Source organism: Protopterus annectens, chromosome 2.part1, assembly GCF_019279795.1.
Source record: "Protopterus annectens isolate FY-2018-M chromosome 2.part1, PAN1.0, whole genome shotgun sequence".
Lineage (NCBI taxonomy): Eukaryota > Metazoa > Chordata > Ceratodontiformes > Protopteridae > Protopterus > Protopterus annectens.
The window spans coordinates 998,422,542-998,436,228 of record NC_056729.1 but is presented as its reverse complement, the minus strand read 5'-3'; the positions used below and the strand labels follow the sequence as shown (position 1 = coordinate 998,436,228).

Sequence of the window (13,687 nt, the reverse complement as noted above, 5' to 3'; positions counted from 1 at the left end):
TCTGCACATCTATGGTAACCATATCACCGTCATGCTTAACAAATCATGTCAGCTTGCCAACTTACTGCCTTTAGTTTTATGTACATACAATTACCAGAACTTTACAGGTTCATAGGCAAATAAGAAGTTACTAGGCTAATGGCCCTAGGGCCTTTACAAGCCTAATCACATAAAAACATGTGTGCCTTAACTTATCAAAGTTAGATGGTTATTATTAGCAGAGTGATTTTATGAACAGCACTGACTACCCCTGTCCATGAGGGACATAGGTGCCGCCACCCCCCGGGGGGGGATTTATGGTCACCCATCCAATTTCCAAGGTTCGACTTAAATAGGGTCATTGAGGAGCTCTGCTTCATATGAAGTGGGAGCTTATTCCAGAGGAGTGGCAATCTCTGGGAGATATATCTGTCTCTCCAACATGTTTTGTTAATGCACAGGCTAGGTTGAGATCCCTGGAGTGATTGACTCTTATTGGATTTGATTTGTGGATGTGCAGCATTTCCATTAGGGCAGAATCAGAGACTGCTCTGTAGGCCAGGCACAGGTTGCCTCTCAGCAGCCTGTATGATACAGAGTACAGTGACAGGACTTTCAGTCTTTTCATGTAAGTCACATTTGCAGGCCCTGGATTCTCTTTGTTGGAAACCTCTGTGGTCTCCAGTTGATGCAGGTATCTGGTGAGATACTTACAGAAGGGACAATTGTAATCAATTAGTGGTCTGATAAGGGTCAAGAACAGTGGAGTTATAACCTCCTTTGTCTTGGATGTGATTCCCTTATTTATGAGATGTACAGTGTAGAAGGCTTTTCTTACCACTATGGACACATAGTGATCGAAGCTTAGATTGCTATCAATCTGTGTTCCCAAGTCTCGCACCACTGAGTTTGAGCTTAGAGGGGTGCTATCTATATCATAATTAGCAGGGACTACTTCTTTGCCAAAGGGAATAATGAGACATATTTTGTGTTTAGTTTTGTATGTGACTTTGGCATCAATCATTTGTCTGTGTTAGCCCTTTCTGTAATATGTTTACATCATTGGCGGACTAAATGATTGCATCCAGTTTGCAGTCATCTGCAAACCTGGTAAGCCACAGGCCATCTATTTTCACCTGGAACTCACAGAAATAGATTCCAAACAGTGGAGGGCCCAGTACAGATCCTTGTGGTACCACACTGGTAACTGATCTAGTGGTGGAGGTACACTCCCCAACTTTGACAGTGTGCATTCTGTCGGTGAGCCAGTTGACTACCTGTTTAGTGATGTATGGGTTAATCCCCAGCTGGGAGAGTTTCTCAATGATCCCTGAGTGTGATATTGTATCAAAAGTCTTGGCTAAATCAAGATAGGCAATATGTACTGCTTTGACCTCATCCAGGGCTTTGGTGACATTCTCAAAGAAGGCCACCAAGTTTAATAAGCAAGATCTACCCTTGTTGAAACCAACCTAGGTTACCGACCTAGGTTGGGTCAAGAATTTGAAGGTCACCTGTGTCAATATTGATAAGATCCATGATGATTCTATCCATGGCCTTGCAGTTAAGGTTGGTTAGGCTTATGGGTCGATAGTTTTGTGGGTTAGTTGATGGATCTCCTTTGTGCAAGGGAATTACTGTTGCTGTCCTCCACTCTGCTGGAACAAAGATAGTGTTCAGGCTATGGTTAGAGAGAGTGTCAAGTGGTTCCACTAGGTCTTGTTTTACATTGTTTAGTAAGCAACCTCAGATGTTACCTGGTCCCACAGAGGCCGCGTTTTTAGCCTCGGAGAGTGTTTGTATGACTTGTTATTTGTAGATACTTGGTAGAGGACTGGTGTCAGGAATGCTTTGGGGTACGGCTGGTGGGTCAGAGGGCTGACGTTATTGCCAAATCTGTCAGCTAGCAGGTTGGCAATTTCCTCTGGTTCAATGTGCGTGGTACCATCCACTATAAGTTTAACACACAGGTGGGCATGCTTTTTAGGTTTCAGACATAGCTAAAGAATGTCTTATGATTATCTTTAGTTAGGGATGCTAATTTAGTCTCATAACTAGCATTAGAGGACTTTACAAAATATCTGATTTGCTTATTCAAGCTGTGGAGGGTATTCTTCCTCTGCTGAGTAAGTTCCCTCTTGTTCTTAGATATCAATTTCTTTCTTTTGTTATATAACTTATTTATACTTACAGTCCATCAGGGTGGCTTGTTTGTTTTTTGGGAGGACGTGGTTTTAGTCCTGTCAGGTACAGCTGAGTCAATACATTTGTTTAAATGGCTATAAAGAGCTTTTGTGTACTCTTCTGCATATGAGCCATTGTTGGCTGTGTTAGTAGGGCCTTTGAATCTTTTTATACCATTGCTTTGTAGGCTATAGTTTGCTTTGGAGAAATTTTTCAGTTTTTTTGCTCCTGTGGTGGTGTCAGGTCTGATCTTTACTTCAAATTATACTGTTTTATTTTCTTACCTTGCCAGGGAGGGCAACACACAGGGGGTACTGCAGGGACCCTCATGTCGGTGAGCACTAGGTATAGTACATTTGAGTCCCTTGTGGGAGTGCAGACCAACTGTCCCAGGGAATTTGAATTAACAAAATCCAGGAACCTTAGAGCAATCATGTTTGTGCTCGTGTAACTCACCAAATCAATGGTAGGATAGTTGAAATCACCCATGACCAAGGTGTTTGGCTGTATACTGAGTGACTCTAGCAAGTCCAAGTAGGTGGTGTGGTTCTCTTGGTTCATGGTAGGGGACCTTTAGCTAGCAATGCTGTGGCAGGATATTTTGCCTGTAGTTTTTTGGACCTGGAGTAGCTCAAGACAGTCATACTGTTTTACTAGTCTTGAGGTGTATATGGATTTAATGAAGATGGATACACCTCCACCTTCAGTTCTTTCATACTCTTTTTGAGGTCCAAAAGTGTGAAAGGCATTGCAGCCTAGTCCAGCCAGGGTGCTTTCTGTGGCCTTGATCCAAGTTTCAGTGACTGCACCGACATCAGCATCTTCCAAGGTGAGAAGTGCATCCAGGGAGTGCAGTTTACTGTTTAGGCTCCTAGCATTGAACAGCATGACCTTGAGTTTGTCTAGAGGATTTCTTTATGTCAGAAGTTTTGTTGTTTTGACATTGCCTAAAAAAAGGCAATATGGGGGAGGCAAGTGTCTTTGACAGTATGCAAAAGTCTTGAGGAGACAGGTGAATGCCACCTCTGGCAAAGCAGCGTGGTCTTGTTGACCATGTCTATCCAGGCTGTCAGATACTGGATCTCCCTGGAGTGACACCAGAAGCTAAGCCAATTATTAAAATCAATCATTTTTTGTCTGTATTGTGGCATCATCCTAGGTGAATGTAGAATACTGTTCAGGGCTTGGGACATACCAGTCTGGGTCACATAATCTGATAGTTCAATCATGTCTCTTTTCATATAGTCCAGACAAGTACGCCTCTAGTCATTCACTCCAACATGTATTATGACAGTCATAATGGTGATTGTTGCAGAGTCACTTGAGTGCTTGCATGATTTGACGGATTCTAGCACCTGACAGGCAGCTTACCGTGACCTTCTCCTTGTCCATCATAGTGAGGGGACATCTGTGTGTCTCATTATTGAGTTGCCTATGACTAGGATATTAGGTTTTCATGTGTTTTGCCTTAGGGGCTTAATTGTTGAGACAATGATATATCTGTTGTTATGTGTAGTGGTGGATTCTGTCCGTGGACCAGTATGTGTAGGTTGTTTGCATTTGGGAGGTCTCTGATCTTTTGGTAGGCTCTTAGTACCTCTGAGGCTGTGGGTTTATGTGTTTTGACTTTATCTTCTGTAGAGGTGTATGTGTTGACAACCTGTTTGATGCCTTGTTTATTGTTATGAGAAGACTGATTCTAGCTTCATGATATAGTTACATCTCTCACATACTGTATTTGTTTGCTTTAGGAGCAAGTGGTTATCTACATACATGAGGCAATTGCAACATTACCTCAGGATGCCCATGTCAGTCTGGAGACATGTTGGGAAACTGACTGTCCATAGTAAAAGGTAATTCTTAAGTACTAATTTGAGAAAGGGCAAGTTAGATCAGCTATTGCTCCTGGATTAACAAGGAGACTTATTATATAGAAGATCAGGGATGAAACGTTAGGCAGTGCTGCTCAGTGCTCAGGTGAGTTGCCTACAGTCCAAACGTGCACAGCTGCATTGCCTGCAGAGCAGCAGAAAACCTGAGAGGGCTTCATTGACTTGTGTCTAGAGAAAAATAGTTTCTAGGTGTTTGTGTCTGTGCAAGGCACTGCTAACTCCTGTTGCGCAGTGCGCAGCTACATGCAAATGAGATGCTTATATACAGGCAAAATGAAACAGTTTTAAACTAGTCTGCCAATAGGAAATAAAGCAATGATCCTTCCTCCAGCAATTCCCAGCTCAGACAAGGCTATATCCACACTCTTCTGCCACAAGGGTGCAGGGGAGCCCTTCTTAATGTAAGATGGATGTATATGAGTTCAAGTGTATGAAAAACTGGCTAGATTCAGCAAGTTTGGATCCAGTCTATGCTAACTAAACAATATTTCAGTGCAAACGCATCAGAAATTAGTCTTTGAAAACAATGACGATTATACTTGTTTTATGTGTATAGGAAAGGCTACTGTAAAGATGAATACACTCTTACAAGATACACAAGAACTCTTCTTTCCTGATGACTATACTCTTGTAGGAAGCAATGAGTTAAAAAACATACTGCACTGAAAGTGCTACCTTTCAAAGTAAAGCAAGATATGGCCAGTGGCAGAATATGCACAGTTAAGTGTTCACTGGCATATACAGTACCTTCACCACATGACAATCTTATTTTTTTAAACAGTATCATATCTGCATCAGTGTTCAGCTGTGTTACAGTATCCTTTTTTCTCCTTATAGGTTCATAGGGTGGTCCTAGGCTATTGGCCCTAAGGCCTGTGCAAGCCTAGCCATAACAATTCCCTGTACATTTCTTTCCACAATATTTACTTTCTCTGGGCCCCTGTCTAGCAGGGTGACTGACATGATCCCCGGGGTGAATTTCCTATCTCCCATCCAATCATCAAGGTTCCTTTTGAAGAGGGCCAATGAGGCACTCTGCTTGACATGTATGGGCAGTCTATTCCAGAGTATGGGGAGTCTCTGGGTCAGGAACCTATCCCTCCAGCATGTTTTGTTCATTGTGATGATAAGGTTTAGATCCCTGGAGCGTGTGGCTCTGAAGGATTGGGATTTCTTTAAGTGGAGCATGTCCAAAAGCTCAGGGTTTAACATGGCCTTGTATGTTAAGCAGCGATTGCCTCTGAGTAGACGATATGCCACAGAGTATAGCTGAAGTTTTTTTTAGATGGTCAGCATATGGCATCTGCTTTAGGCCTGTGATTCTTTTAGTGAGGTATTTCTGTGGCCTTTCCAGCTGTTGCAGATGTCTTGTGAGGTACATACAAATGGGGCATTATACTCTATAATGGGTCTAATGAGGGATGAGTACAGTGGGACAATGACCTCCTTTTTTCTGGATGAAAAGCCCTTAGTGATGAGGTGCACCACATAGAAGGATTTCCTGACTGTTGTGGCGATGTGGTTATCGAAATGGAGACCACTGTCCACTTGTGTCCCTAAGTCTCTCATCACACTTTCGATGTTTAGTGTCCTGCCACCTATGTGGTAGTTCATGGGTACATGTTTTTTTTCCAAAGGGGATAACTATACATTTCTTGGCATTAAGCTTGAGCCCATGGCTCTGGCACCAGGCATCTGTTTCTGTAAGGCCCTTTTGTAGAATATCCACATAATTTGGGGATTCTGTAATGACTCCCAGTTTGCAGTCATCTGCAAACTTTGTAAGCCAGAGTCCCTTAGTGTTGGTTTGTACTTCAGAGAAGTAGATGCCAAACAAGAGTGGTCCCAGGACTGAACCCTGAGGCACTCCACTTGTCACTTGTCTGGAGCTGGATTCGGAGTCTGCTACTTTTACAGTCTGGGTTCTGTCAGTAAGCCAGTTGGCAAACCATCGAGTGACATAGGGATTTATTCCCAGCTTAGTAAGTTTATCTATGATTCCAGAGTGAGGGATGGTGTTGAAGGCCTTGGCGAGGTCCAGATAGGCTATGTGGACCGCCTTACCCTCGTCCACAGCTCTGGAGACTGATTCGAAGAAATCAATCAGATTCAGGAGACAAGATCGGCCCTTCACAAACCCAAACTGGGTGGGGTCCAGTGTTTGATGGTTGCCAATGTCTTTGTTTATAAGTTCCGTGATAATGCGTTCCATGCCCTTGCAAATCAGGCTTGTCAGACTGATGGGACAGTAGTTCCCGGGATCCAAGGCATATCCTCCCTTGTGGAGCGGGATAACTGTAGCTGTGTGCCACTCAGTGGGCACGAAGCCCGAGGTGAGGCTATAATTAAACAGGACACTTAGGTGGGGTGCCAGTTCATTTTGTAGTTCATGTAGTACACAGCCTGGGATGTCATCTGGTCCCATGGATGCTGTATTCTTAGCTTTGGAGAGTGCGGTTTCTACCTGTGTGGCTGTGATTATCAGAATTTGGCAATCTTTTGGTATTGAGATGGGCCCTTTAGGGGGTGAGAGGGGGGTGAAGTTGTCACTAAATTGATCTGCCAGGATATTGGCAATATCCTTGGGATCAGTATATTTAATGCCATTCTGTTGTAGCTCAGAGCAGATCTGAGCACTGCCATTTAGATTCTTGACATAACTACAGAATGCCTTTGCTCTCTATTTTGTTAGTTTCAATCCTCTTTTCATTTTTGTAAACCGTAAAAGTAATACAAGACAATCATAGAAAACTGCTAACATTCCCAGGTCATTTGTCAATATTTCTAACTAAACATGAGTATGAAATCATCAAGCAGCATGGTGAACAAACAACAAAAGCTTACTGTTTTATCTACTTGACTTTTATTTTAGCAGATCTTAGTAATGCTATATTAGCAAGCCCAGATTAAGCCATAGTGAGGCCTTGGCACTGAAGTGATTTCATCACAGAAAATGTATATCATGTCATCAAGTCATGTCAACAATGGACACATATCATGTGATCATGCAAAAATATACATTGACTACTGTTGCATACTTGACAATGTTATATCTGAATAAATGTAATTATAAGATAAATCCCTTTAACTTTGACATCTACTCCAAGAGAATTTTATGCACTAGATAAGGTAAAAAATAAAACAAAATCTTAATTTCTAATAATTTTTCTTTCAATATTAATTATATATATATATATTAAATATAATATATTTTAATATTTCTTTCAAGTCCATCTTAATGAAATCCTTTGACATCTTCTTTTAGTTTGCATCTGACATTCTACAGCAATGAATAGAACTTTTATCATTTTCAGGCTATGAAAGTCATCATGTCATATAATATTTGTGCCTAAGACTGTCCATCACTTGTAGATTTTCAGCTGCAACTTATGCTGCTGTTTTTAAATTTAATTTATTTCACTTTCTTATCCTACTACAGCCTCACCTCCTCCTCTTCCCCAACTAGACATTTAGAATGACTGCACTATGGCAAAAAATGATTATACATGAGTGTAACCAGGCATGTACCAAGTAAGCCATGATGTGCAGATTCATAGGTTCATAGGTTGGTACTAGGCTATCGTCCCTAGGGCCTATACAAGCCTAGCCAAACAATTCCCCGGTTATTTCTTCCCACAATATTTACTTCCCTGGACCCCTGTCTAACAGGGCGATTGATGTGATCCCCAAGGTGAATTTCCTATCTCCCATCCAATCGTCAAGGTTCCTTTTGAAAAGGGCCAAGAAGGCGCTCTGCTTGACATGTATGGGCAGTCTATTCCAGAGTATGGGGAGTCTCTGGGTCAGGAACCTATCACTCCAGCATGTTTTGTTCATTGTGATGACAAGGTTTAGATCCCTGGAGCATGTGGCTCTGAGGGATTGGAATTTCTTTAAGTGGAGCATGTCCAACAGCTCAGGCTTTGACATGGCCTTGTATGTTAAGCAGAGATTGCCTCTGAGTAGACAATATGCCACAGAGTATAGCTGGAGTTTTTTTAGATGGTCAGCATAGGGCATATGTTTTAGGCCTGTGATTCTTTTAGTGAGGTATTTCTGCGGTCTTTCCATTTTAAGTGAGCAGCAGTTTATCCAGCATAAAAGCACTACAGGTCATATCATCAAGCACATAAGTAAAATCAAATGTGGAGCCTTAACTAAAACACAATGAAAAGGGCAGCATCCCTAGGCATAAGATGTTAAGGGGGACAATCAGCAGTTGCCAAGGCAGTACAAGTGTGGTGCCAGCATTTATACAAAAAGCCACAGGAGACATTGCAGCTTCTTTAAGTTAAGATTTCTTTACCCTGTAACGGTATAGATTAATTGGAAAAACAGCAGTCCATAGCTTTGATGCCAATGTTTTAATAATAAAAACAATACATAAACGCCTCACAAGTGACACTAAGTTTTCATCCCTAGTGTACAGACTTCATCAGATGCGGACAAAAAGCATGAACCCAACTTTTATACCCCTCTCATTATTCAATTAAAACAGTAAAATTAGTAATATAATCAGTTAAAATAAAACACGTTAAAATGCTGTTAAAAGCCATTTAAAAACTTTTATAAAAAAACATAGTGACAAAACACATCCTAAATATGCATCTGCAAAAACATACATTTCTCTAGTTAAAACAATAGTTAAATAGTTATAAAAATGTTTTTCCATGAAGCCTAAAATGCATATAAAAAGTATATTAATAAGTACATATATTTTACAAGTTAGTGAAATGCTAGCAAAGACCTCCTTCTTGTGACCTTAACATGCCATTACATCCATTTTCTAGACTTAGCAGTGAAATTTTCAGAACACTTTAATGCTTACCTCATAAAAGAATTCTCATTTATCCAAATGCCTCATAATATTATTTCCTAAGTAAGGAAGTTGCCAGTTGTTAAAATTATTTTTGTTCTTCTCTATATTACAATTTGGCAGCTCTCCTTTTTAACAGTGGGGCAATGGCAGTATTCTTATTCAGTCCAGGTGAAACAGTGGCCTGCAATGTTATTTGCCACCATAACTCCCTGTATTCAATTTTTTCCTCCTAGAGCCCCCCTCTTACTTCCTTCTTTACTTCTTCTAAAACAAAAAACGAGTAGCATGCCTTTTTACGTTCCCTCGAATGTTTATGTAAAGCATTTGTCTCTTTCTTGGTTTGTATGTCATAATAGTGTTCATAAATCCTTCTCCTCAGCTTATGTTCTGTTTTCCCTATATAAAATATGCATTCTTCACAGCTTGTGAGGTAAATTAATCCAGAAGAATTACAATTTGAAAATTCATTGCCAATTATTAACTTATTCCTACTAGCTAGGAATATTTTTTCTTGGTCTATGATGTAACTACATTGTGAGCACTGCCCACACTTATAAGTCCCTTTGTTCCTTCTAACCACCTTATTATCTTTGTGGTAACCTTCTAACAAACATTTCAAATTTTGGAAGTTTTTATAAACATCTTTTAATGTCTCCTTGGAAATGTCCCCTAGACCAGTGAACCCCACAAATCTTTCCCACTCTGTTTTCATAATTTTCTTAACCAAACCAGCACTAGCATTACTACTCAGTCCTGTTTGATTCATTAATAACTCACCAAAAATATGTTTGAATTTTTCTTTCCTACCTGCATCGACTTCATTCCTAACTTCTTCTATCATCTTGGATAACCCCTTACCTTAAATAATTTCTCCAATAATTCACTCTCCTCATTTCCAGAAGTCATTTTGCTTGCATGCACATATTGTCCCTAAACTATGTTTCTTTTACAATGAAAGGGGTGTGCACACTGTCATAATTTAAGTAGGAACTGGAAAATGTGGACTTTCTAAAAATCTTAGAATTAAATTTGTTATTCTTTTTATAAATTACTACATCTAGATAGTGCAGTCTTTCATGGGAATAATTGTGCGTAAAACCTAAAAATGTAGTAGTATTGTTCAAAAAGATTATAAATTCTTGTAATTTCCCAAGGGAAGCCATCCATAAAATACATATGTAATCCACAAACCATCTGTAGAGTGTCCAGCAACTTGAATAAATGGACCTCAATGTGTATTTTTCTCGCCATTTTGCCAAAATAAGATTGGCATAAGTCGGGGTACATGCCACATCCATTGCCACTCCCTGTATTTGCTGATAAAATTCTCCCTTGAAATATATACATTTATATTTTAGAATCAGGTCCATGAGGCTTAAGAAGACCAACTGTTCAATCTGTGTAAGCTCACCATCCTCATATATAACTTCTTCCAACATTTGTAAACCTTCAGTATGTGGAATACTGGAGAATAGGTCGACTACATCTACGGTAACAAAGATAACATCTTCATAGTAGAGCTCATTTTTCATCTCCCTTAAGAAATCCCAACAATCCCACAGAATCATTTTCCTTTTTAGCCATAGCTTCCTAAGCTTCATATCTACATATTTTGCTAAGGGTAAAGTCTTTGACCCCTCAGCAGAAACTATCGGCCTTAAAGGTGGGTCCATCTCATTTTTATGAATTTTCAGTATTCCGAATATTGTCGGAATTCTTGGTTTGTCTACTTTTAAATAGTTATAAGTTTCCTGATCTATTAGCCCTTCTAATAACATATCATCCAGAACCATATCAACCTTCCTATATGCAATATTGATTTCATTTCTGGGTACACATGTGTATTCGTTAGTATCCATAAGTATTGCATTCATTTTGCCCTCATATGTTAATAAATCCATAATAACAATACTCCCTCCCTTATTGGGTTTCATTTCCCTGATTTTGCTAGTCTTCCTTAACTCAGCTAAAATATTCTTTTCTTTCGAACTTGAAAATGGATGTAATGGCATGTTAAGGTCTCAAGAGGGAGGTCTTTGCTAGCATTTCATCAACTTATAAAATATATGTACATATTAATATACTTTATATATGCATTTTAGGTTTCATGCAAAAACATTTTTATAACTATTTAAATATTGTTTTAACTAGAGAAATGTATGTTTTTGCAGATGCACATTTCGGATGTATTTTGTAATTATGTTTTTTATAAAAGTTTTTAAATGGCATTTTAACAGCATTTTAATGTATTTTATTTTAACTGATTATATTACTAATTTTACTGTTTTAATTGAATAAAGAGAGGGGTATAAAAGTCAGGTTAATATTTTTTGTCCACATCTGATGGAGTCTATACATTAGGGATGAAAACGTAGTGTCATTTGTGAGGCGTTTATGTGCTGGTGTTTTTATTATTAAAATATTGGCATCGAAGCTGTGGACTGCTGTTTTCCATCTTTCCAGGGCACTTGTTTGGATTTTGTTACTGGTGACTTTTGGTGCCTTGTATTCAGTGTTTTTTTTTTTTTTTTAGTAGGGATTAATTGTTATGCTCTTCTTGCTGCTGATATTGAATCATTACTATGTAATTATTTTTGAGGAAATCACATAAATAAATTTGATCTTGAACTGGAACTTTAAAGAATGCCAGTACTGCGTTCATGGTTTTAGGTAGCAGCTCAGTACACTAGTAACTGTAGCGAAGACATTGATGCAGCTACAGTAAAACAATGGAAGACTTTTTGTGGTCCTCAACTTTAGCAGGTTAAGGGGATGCCAGTCTGGAAAACTGCCCAGGGTGCCAGATGACCAAGATACAACTCTGATCAAATAGACACAAGTGAAACAGCAAAGAAGATAATTGCATCTCAAATGATGTGTGTTCATAAAATTACTAGTTTTCTAATTAGTTGCTCCCAGTATAATGATGCCCTGCATATTTAATTACATAATTAGAATACAAACCATAGAAAAAAGATCAAGTCCATTGGGGGAAGTAGCAACACAAGACCTCTTTTAACAAACAAAATATCTGACTACTCCTCTAGATGGGGGGGGGGGGGGCTAGTGGACGACAAGGTGTAAACATTTAGAAAATCCTAGTTTTATCTTTGAATTACTTTGAGTTTTTCTGAGTGATGCAACAGAAGTGTTACTTGCCTAAAGCAGCTAGTACTATAGGTGTCAGGCTACTATGAGTTTTATTCAATACTCCCTGCTGAAGCTTGGAGTTAGAAGCAGTCAGCATTCAATACTTTGCCATAATATGCAGTGCCCTCCCTTATATCTTATCTTTTCATTTCTTTTCTTTTTTTTCTGCAAGCACACTTTATTAGATTTAAAAACATCTACAGACCTGGAAACTACAGACCGGCACGTCTCACTAGTCTTATATACAAGGCCATAGAAAGAATTATCATGGAAATAATCAATAATGATATAGTAAACCTCCAGACACTACAGCCAACCAATTTTGGTTTCATTAGGAAAAGGTCATTCCTACTCAACCTGGTGGACTTCTTTGAGAAGGTCATCAAAGCAATGGATAAATGCAAAATGGTTCACTGTGCTGACCTTCACCTGGCCAAGGCATTCAACATAATACCCCACTTGGGCATTGTTGAAAAACTCAAAAGCTTAGGTACAAACCCATATGTCACCCAGTGGATAGCCAACTGGCTCAAAGCAGGATCCAGGAAGTTACAATTAAGGAATCAACCTCTACAAAGAGGCCAGTCACAAGTGGAGTCCCTCAGGGATCAGTCCTTGGACTACTCCTTTTTGGCATTTACTTCTCTGAAGGCAAGGCCAATGTCAATGGTTTCTGACTGACTAAATATCTTGATGATTGCAAATTAGGAACTGTAATTGACTCTCACACTAACACAAATGTTTATTAGGAAGGGCTGACACAGACACACAACTGGTGTCAGAGCCATGGAGTAAAGCTAAATGCCAAGAAATGCATAATAGTATCTGGGAGGTCATCCACCCCTGGTTACTACCATATTGACAACATACCCCTTAGAGATGACCCAATAGGCAGGGACTTAGGGACTCACATAGATGGTAATCTAGCCTTTGATCATCTTTCTATACTGAGCAACTTATAAACAAAGGTTTGGCATTTAGGTCCAAGGAAGTCATTGTTCCACTATATTCAGCATTCATCAAATATATCATTGAGTACAATGCCTTCTTTAGTGTGTACCTAACCAGGCATATCCAGAAAATGGAACATCCACAGCGATTCCTCACTATAGCATACAGGGTGTAAGTGAAATGAATTATGCAGACTGCCTCAGTGCCCTATCCCTGTATTCTGTTTCCTATAGGCTATTGGAGGAGATCTATGCCTGTCACAGAGGGCACTCTGATTGAGCTCCTTCTTATCCAGAAAACAAACAGCACCAAATTAGCCATTCTAAACACTTAAACCTTGCCTGTGATATAAATAGGACCTCCTGGAGAGACAGGTATGTATCCCAGAGACTACCGCATCTGTGGGACAGGCTCCCCATCCATGTAAAGCAGAGTTCCTCCTTAACCCAATTCAAGTGTAACTTAAGACAATTGGATGAGGTACAGGATATTCATCCCTGACTTGGCACCTATGTTTCTAATGGACAAAGGCAACCTGTAAATTGCTCATCTCCCAGGCCCCTGTTTGTAAATGTTTCATCTCCCAAGCCCCTGCTTACACCTATCAAGGGTACCAGAACTTGTCAGAGATTTGGGATGCATGGCTAGGCTTAAAAAGGCTAGTGTCCGTTAACCTAGTAAATACCTATGAACCTATGAACCTATTTAACAT

General features: G+C 39.6%; 1 protein-coding gene across 1 annotated transcript in view; it reads right to left on the bottom strand.

Moving 5' to 3' along the window:
• Nucleotides 1-13,687, bottom strand: part of LOC122794927 — a 1,846,783-nt gene that overhangs the window by 181,650 nt on the left and 1,651,446 nt on the right. The gene's annotated exons all lie outside the window — the stretch shown is intronic.